The following is an 8,346-nucleotide window of genomic DNA, read 5'->3' as shown; positions in this document are numbered from 1 at the left end:
TTTAAAAAAGAAAAAGAAAAAAGAACAATCAAATTACATGTATACAACTACTAATATCAACCTTTAATTTTATTTTTTATTTTTTTAAAACACCTCATGGATAGACACAGAATTATAATTGTTCTTATCGATTTTTAGATAAATACAAAAACTTAGTTGTTGTTATCTTTTGTTTAACTTACATATGATTCTTAATTAAACCGTGCATATCACACAGGCATAACATATAATTTTTTAAAATATATATATGCATTTTTTTTTTCTTATCTTCTTCTCTTATAATTTTTAAGTTGATAAAAATCTTAAACACAAAAGCTTAATTGTTGTTACAATTAATTCACGTTGAAGTTAGATACTCTTTTACTAATACACGGATCTTATCTTCTTTCTTTCTCCCCAAATCCTAGATCTACTAATGTTCCTATACACCTAGCTATTTAGTACTCCTGTCATTATGTAAGCTCACCCTTACAAAAAAAGTTGATTAACTTCGTCCATCACAAAAAATCTAGAAAATGCAATGCAATGGTTCAAAATAGTAATCAACTTGGAGAACAAGAATAAGTTGACAAAGAATAGTGGTGGTGGGATTATTAGCACTTAAACCTTTGAATCTTTGATTCTCTAAACCAATTTTCAAAGCTAATAAGGATATAGGATTTCACCATATGAGTCAGATACACCCACCCTTCTTTTGTTTTATTTTATTTATTTATAGGTGTGAGGATGGGGTAAAGAAAAAAAAGAATATTTGAATTTGAAAAAGAGTGCAAATAAGCCAAGTTTGATTTTTATTTATTTATTAATTTATTTTATGAACCCAAGTAGTTCCCAATATAAACAATGCAACACAATCGCCACAAGCTTGATCCAATGATTAGGAGGAAGAACAAGACGAGGAAGAGGACCATTAAACAGTAGCATCAAGGTATTAATCATTACCAATTATTTCAAATATAAATGTTGTGGGGCCAGGGAACTTATGATCCGGCCCACTCTCTATTAGGGTTCGGGCCCATGCCGAGGAGGGTGTGTGCTGAGGACGAATAGGTAAAGGCCGAAGTGTTGAGGGGAACAACCGAGGACAACCATGTCCTCGGCACTCCAGGACTTCAAGGGGAAGAGCAACGTCTCGATGAAGGCCGCCCCCAAAAAGCCCCCTGAAGGAGATGCGAGTAGAATGGGACCCACGTGGGGGTACGGTGCAAAACTGGTTCAGGGTAAATACGTCCCCTCCACATTAAATGCACCCGCCAGCGTCCTGACCATGTTAATGGGAAAAGACGCCTGGACAGGGTGACTTCGATCATCGCAACTAACAGAAAGCAAGGAGGGACAGCTGATGGGACGGGTACAGAAGTAGGCACCTGCCTGACTAACAAGTGGAGGGCTAAGATCAACCAAGAGGGGCTATATAATGTGAAGGTTAAGACGCCAAGAAAATGGCTGGGAAAAATGGCCAAAAATCAGAGTCTCCTAGCCCGACTCTAGGAGAAAGACTCCTAGGACGAACATGATTTAATTATGTATGAACATCACGAAAAACTACCATCTTGTGACCAAGGCCTAGCCTTTCAAACCCACGCTCTATAAATGATATTGTTTGGGCCTTTTTACGTGCGAACCCAATATTATTATGGGTCGTTCCAAATTGTCTCCTTACAAATGTAATAATGATCTTAAAATATATAAACTTATATAATTCCCTTAGACTATATCTAATTATAATATATATTTCTTAAGTTTAAATATTACTAAAAAAAAATACTAACCGATGTAATTAAGTAGAAACATTTTAATTCTCTAATTTAATGAAATTAATTATGTTAGAGTGAAAACTAATGTTTTTCTCTTTGGAACCATATAAAATATTTAAATGAAATAAGATTTTTCGATTTTAGATTTAAAATATATATATATATCTATATAAAAATTTTATTCTCCTATAATTTATAAGTTGATAAAAATCTTAATTTAATTAAAATCCAAATTCTTCATCTAATCCATCTACTATAATTTCTAAACTGATAAAAATCTTAATTTGATTACAATCAAAATTCTTCATCTAATCCATCTAATCTATCTAATCCTTATTTTTTAAGTGTAGTGTATTTTTTAAACATTTTATCTTAATTTTTTTAATTGAAGCTTTTACTAAACCATGTTTTAAATTATTTTATGGATTGCATTTATATATTCAATATTAGGCATTTTCACTTATATCTGTGTGAATATTGTGGTGCTTTATGTTTTCAATTTTAATTATTTTTTAATGTATATAAATTTAGAGCTACAAATATGATTTTTTTTTAATAAAAACTTAATCTTGAAATGTGCATTTATTATATAACTTAAACTAAAAGATTACTTCACTTCCAAAAAAAAAAAATTTATTTTTATTATCTATTTTATTATTTAATTTCAATGAAATTAAGAAATATTTTCTTATTTTATTTAGTTTACACACAATTCTTGATTAAGCCGTGCATCACACGAGCATAATACTAATAAAGTAATATTATAAACTTTCTTATTAAGAGTTTTACTATTTTTCCTATAAATACTTTTTTTTTTTTTTTGGTTGAGAATGGGCTTCCTATAAATATATATAATTTTTTTTTTGAGAAACAAACACACACATAAAGGAGAGGAAAACTAACAATGCAATCACTAAAAGTAAAATAAAGTAATATTATATACTTTCTTATTAACAAGTTTTTCTATTGTGACCTAACATAAGAAATGTGTAGGGCTTAGTTAACTAACGAGAAGTTTGATATATCGAAAACTGAGGAGGAAAAAGGCTTTGTTTGCACTTTGCAACTATTATGGTACATTTGGTAGACTTTAATAAACACGGTAATATAATAATTATTCCTATGGTTTAACTATTCAGTAGTTTGGTTATATTTTTATTACAGGAAATAATTATTCCTTATAAATAGGAATTCTTTAAAACTAGTTGCTAACTCGTGTGATGCACAGAATAGTTAATTAAAAATTAAAAATGTTTATTTTATTAAAGGTACTATGAATTTGAAATTGAATAAAGATAAGCCATTTTGTTCAAAATAAAGGTTTACATATATATTGAAAATATTTTCTCCTTTTTGCAACCAACATGTTAATTGAATTTTTCTTCTTTGTGTTAAAATCACTTTCCCTCTTCCTTGTATGTGTGTGCATGTGTTTGTTTCTCAAAAAAAGAAAAAATAAAAAAAAGAATGGGTAATTGTCCCACATTGCTTAAGAGGGTGCGTTGTGTGTAATATAACTTGCCTTACCCTCCCTTAAAAGTTATCATGGCTTTTGAGTGGAGTTGTTGTGTGTTTTTATGTTAGAACCCTTACCCCTTTCCCTCTCCCTTGTATGTGTGTTTTTGTTTCTCAAAAAAAAAAAGAATGGGCAATTGTTCCACATTGCTTAAAAGAGTGTGTTGTGTGTGGTATAACTTGCCCTAACTTCTCTTAAAAGTTACAATGACTTTTGAGTAGAGTTGCGGTATGCCTTTATGTTAAAACCATTTTCTCTCTCTTGTATGTGTGTGTGTTTGTTTCTCAAAAAAAAAAAAAAATACTACTCTTAGCAATTAGGAATGAAGTTCAGGAGTAACATTGGATCATGTAATTGTTTATCATATGAGATACATAACTAAAGGCTGAATCTAATGTAAGTGCAATTAACTTTATTGCTGTGATGATACATTTACGGAGGAGTTGCGGAGGTCTTGCAGAAAAATAGCTCGACCTTAGATTATAACAAATTTAAACACCTCTTATTCTTATTACTTTTTGATATGCCAAAAAAAAAAAAATAATAATAAAAAATGAATAGATTGTCTTATTCAAAAACCAACTTCTGTCCTTCCTTGCGCCTCATAATGTACCTTTCCTTTAGAGGGAGAGGCACTTTCACATCTACTTTACCTAACAAATCTCAAAACAATAGAGACAGCCTAATGAACGTGTCCTGCATAGCCTTATTTAGGGCATCCCTTTTAAAGGTTCCAACTGTTCATTATATTGAAATAATTGGCAATTGGCTAATGAATATCTCTACATTTCTCTCCAAAACTTCACACCAGATTTTCCCATAACATATTTTTCAACTTGAAAGCTTGCATAAAACAATAGATATAATTATTTCTTATATCTTCTAATTTCAAGGGACAAATTCGAGACTCATCCATTTAAATCCACATATCCAACTAAGTGTTCCTAAGCTATTGCAATACACTTCATATCTAAAACTATTATAGCTTATTTTCAATCTCCAATTATTTTCTTTGTAACTTATAACCAAAATGAGTTTGTAATGTCATATCCCTCATGGAAGAGCAAAACAAAACGAAGTTGATTGAGAATATTTGCTGGCTGTTTTGGGAAGGAACAACACTCCTTTAGATGGTAACATAGATGTGGCATATATATAGTAATCATTAAGCAATATCTAATCAGGAAAGTAGTAATATAGTATGTTTATTTTGTTCCTCTTATGGTCAAAGCTTAACCATGGCAGTACCTAGTCAGCTTGGTCCAGTAATTTCCTCTTTTTCCTGCATCAAGGCACATAAGCATAGGCAACTAATCATAGTTGGAGACCACATAAGTAAATCCTGTTGTGAATGAGTTCATTAAATTCTAAGAAATACAATATCCCTCACAACTAAAAGTAATGATTTTTTAGCCCTTAGAAATACCACATTCAGATTCTGAATCAATTATTGTACTTACAAAGATGCCCAAAAATAAGCTTTTCTACCTTACATATCCTACTCCTAATGCAAATGGGATTGGATGTGTACTAAAAATTTGGCTTTCCCACATCCAAGCCCAAGCCCAAACCTAACCCCTTTCTGATGAGTTTTGGTGATAGGAACTTTGGTCTAGGAATTTGTTCAAATAGTTTGAAGGAGGGCGTAAGAGGGATTTTGCAGATTAGCACAGTGAGGGGAAAATATATGATAAGTTAACATACGTTGGAAAGGAAACTGGAAACTAGCATCTCGAGTTTTGAAAACTCGAGATCGATGACGGAACTCGAGTTTGAAAGCCTTGATTTCTATTGCTGTCGTGTACTGATTTAGCTACATAGATCTCGAGTCTGTAAGACTCGAGTTCTAAAAAGCAAAATCGAGTCTTAAAGAGTCAAGTTCCATAGAAGAAGAAGATGAATCTGAAGAACACGATGAAGATCTGAGATTCTGAAGAAATTTGAAGATGAAGACGAAGAGAAGAACCCACAAAAGATCTAAAGAAAGAACGAAGAGACGCTGGGTGGGCGATCTGGCTAGAGAAGAACACTGGGTGGAGCGATGAAGAAGAACACTAGCAACGCTAGGCAATCTGGCTGGAGAAGAACGCTGGGTGGAGTGACCAGTGACGAAGAATATAGAAGAACACGAACAGACGCAAGGAAGAATTCAAATGGTGGAACTTGAGTCTTAAAAACTCGAGTTCCACGTGGATTTTATTTCCACATCACCTCCCACCACTTACAAATCGAGACTTAGAAACTCGAGTTTTATCTTGGAACTTGTGTTTTAGACACTCAAGATTCTAGTTTTCCACATTATTTTGAAACGTGACAACTAACTAAATGATTTGATATTTAAGGTTATTTGGAAAAAAAATTCGAGGGCATAACGTAGGCATCTGACTTATATATTTGTTCACAATATGGATGTTAAGTTATTGAATCCAAAAAAATGGTTCTCTGAAAGAGAGATTTATTTCAAAAGCAAGAAATCACATTTACCAAAGGATTCAAGATAATAAAACAGTTAGAGCATTCTTATCAAATGTGCTAAAAATGCTAAATGCTATTTTTTAACATTTTTAGCACCTCAAATGATAAAAACACACCTACATCAAATATGCTAAATCTTAAAAAATTTAGCACCGAGGTATGAGCTGTTATTAACAGCTCACTGTAGCTAGATTGTAAAAATAAATAATAATAAAATCATTTAATATTCAGCCAACGTCTCTTTCTTTCATTTATGTCTCTCTTTCCTCTCTCACTTCTCTCTTTCGTGGTTCGTGGTCTGTGGTCCGCCGATGGTTGTGGTCCGACAATTATGGGCCACTGATGGTTGTGGTTCGACATTGTGGGCCGTCATGGGTCTAACCCAGCCAACCCACGCCTAACCGACGCTGACCCATGCCGTCAAGCCTTCTTCCCACACCTGACCCATGCTAGACCCATGCCATCAAGCCTTCTCCCACGTTGCCCAACCTTCTCTCACGCCTTGGGTTTCGATTTGCAGGTTGTGGGTTTGTACAGGGGTTTTGATTTGGGCATATTTTGGTGGGTTTGTGATTTGGTTTTGGATGGATATGGTTTGTGGTGGACCAATGGTGGTGGGTATGAGTTTTATGGTTTGGGTTTGGGTTTGTGATTTGATTTTGGGTGGTGGCTTTGTGATTTAGTTTTGGATGGGTATGGTTTGTGGTGGACCGGTGGTGGTGGGTATTTGTTTGATGGGTTTTAGCTGTGGACCAGTGGTGATTAATGGTGGGTGGGTATGAGTTTTATGGTTTGTTTTTGTGATTTGATTTTGGGTTTGTTTTGTTTTTTTTTTTTTTTTTTTGTGATTTTGGTGGCTGGGGGTTGAGGATGTGGGCGGTGGTGGCTGTGGCAGTGGGTGTGGGCAGTGGAGAGAAGACAGATACATAGAGAAAGAGAGAGGAAAAGATAGATTGAGAATAAAAAAGAATTAAAAATAATAAAGAAATAATATTTTAATGAAGTGGTAAAAAATATAAAACTTTTGATGTTGGATGTATTGTAAAGTGATATGTTAAAATAGATAAAATAGGATTTTGAGATGTTAAATGCTAAAATATTTGCATTCTTTGATAAGAATGCTCTTATCATAGTAATGACAATAACCTCTATTCTATTGGAGTTCGTTTGTGAGAATCACATTAGCACCCACTTTCGAGGCAACCAAACCAGGCAAGCAAGTTTTAGTGCCAAGCTAAAAGCCAAAATTTACATTTACATGAATATAATCCACAAGTAACTCGATCACGGTATTACTAAAATTGATATTCAAAATCATAGTTCCAAATAAAAAAAAATGGAAACAAAACCTTATTGGTGGTCTGACGATGGCAAGAACTCAATCAAAACACTCTCTCCCACTTTCGGCCAACGATCTCTCTGTCTTACGAACTCTTTCTGTCCTGCTTTTTTCATTTTTCAACCTGTTGTGTTACGGAAGTAAGGTATATGACACTCGAACTCATGAGTGGACGAAGAAGGAAATTGAGCAGGAATTTTTTGTAGCTGTTTTCTGGGTTTTGGGGAGGCTTTCACGAATTGTGTCGGGATATAATTCTTGAATTAAACTATTAAATAAAATAAGAATGAAGTGTAAAATTGTGAGAGTGCTCTTATGAGGTCAACAAAAAGTCAAAGTCTTCGGTTATATATATATATATATATATATGATGAATAATTATTCATGTTGTGATAGTTATTCCTTAGTAGGTGTATTATTTTCTAAATTTAATATATTTCCAAATAAACAAAATTTCTATATGCACATAATAATCATGAAAATAAAAAATCATAAAAAAATAATTAATTATTCTTTCAAAATTTAAAAAAATATTATTTTTTAGGAAATATAATTATATGAGTAAGATATTTCCTAAAATATATCTTAAGTTTGATTTAAAATACTTTCATTCCTAAAATAAATTGTAATAAGTATTACATTACAACATCTTGTATTCCTTATAATATATATGCCCTCTATTTATTTATTTTTATAATAAACATCTGACTTTGCTTTCATTAATCTAAACTAATGTTCAAATGGTTTACATCTAATAAAACCTGATTAGCAATAACAGGTGGGGTATCTTCCACCCATATCCTACAGTCAATAATAAACTTGGCGTATCCAGCCATAAGATGTGCTGCATAATTACTCTTTATGTTAGTGTACTTCATCTCCCATGAATCAAAACAACTAAGCCCCATTTTTGTACCCTCAATTACTTTGTGGATAGAGCTCGATGGCTGACCCTGTTCAACTAGCGAGTTAACGACCATTTGAGCATCACTTTCCACTATGATGTTTTTTAGGCTAAGGTCCCACGCCAACAGGACACCCTCCTCTACCGCCTTCGCTTCCGTTGCTAAGGCTTGCAGGGGCAGGTAAATCCTTTTGCTCATCGCTCCCATTAATTGCCCTATTTCATTCCTGATAACTACTCCTACACCGCAGCAACCTAGCTCCTTGAACACGGCCCCATCAACATTAATTTTGTAGTGTCCCCTCTTAAGAGGAATCCACATTGGCCTGATTTGAGGAGCAGGGTTGCCTTGGGC

The sequence above is a fragment of the Quercus lobata genome, chromosome 9 (genome assembly GCF_001633185.2).
Source record: "Quercus lobata isolate SW786 chromosome 9, ValleyOak3.0 Primary Assembly, whole genome shotgun sequence".
NCBI lineage: Eukaryota > Viridiplantae > Streptophyta > Magnoliopsida > Fagales > Fagaceae > Quercus > Quercus lobata.
The sequence above is the reverse complement of the archived record's forward strand: the minus strand, read 5'-3'. Positions refer to the sequence as shown.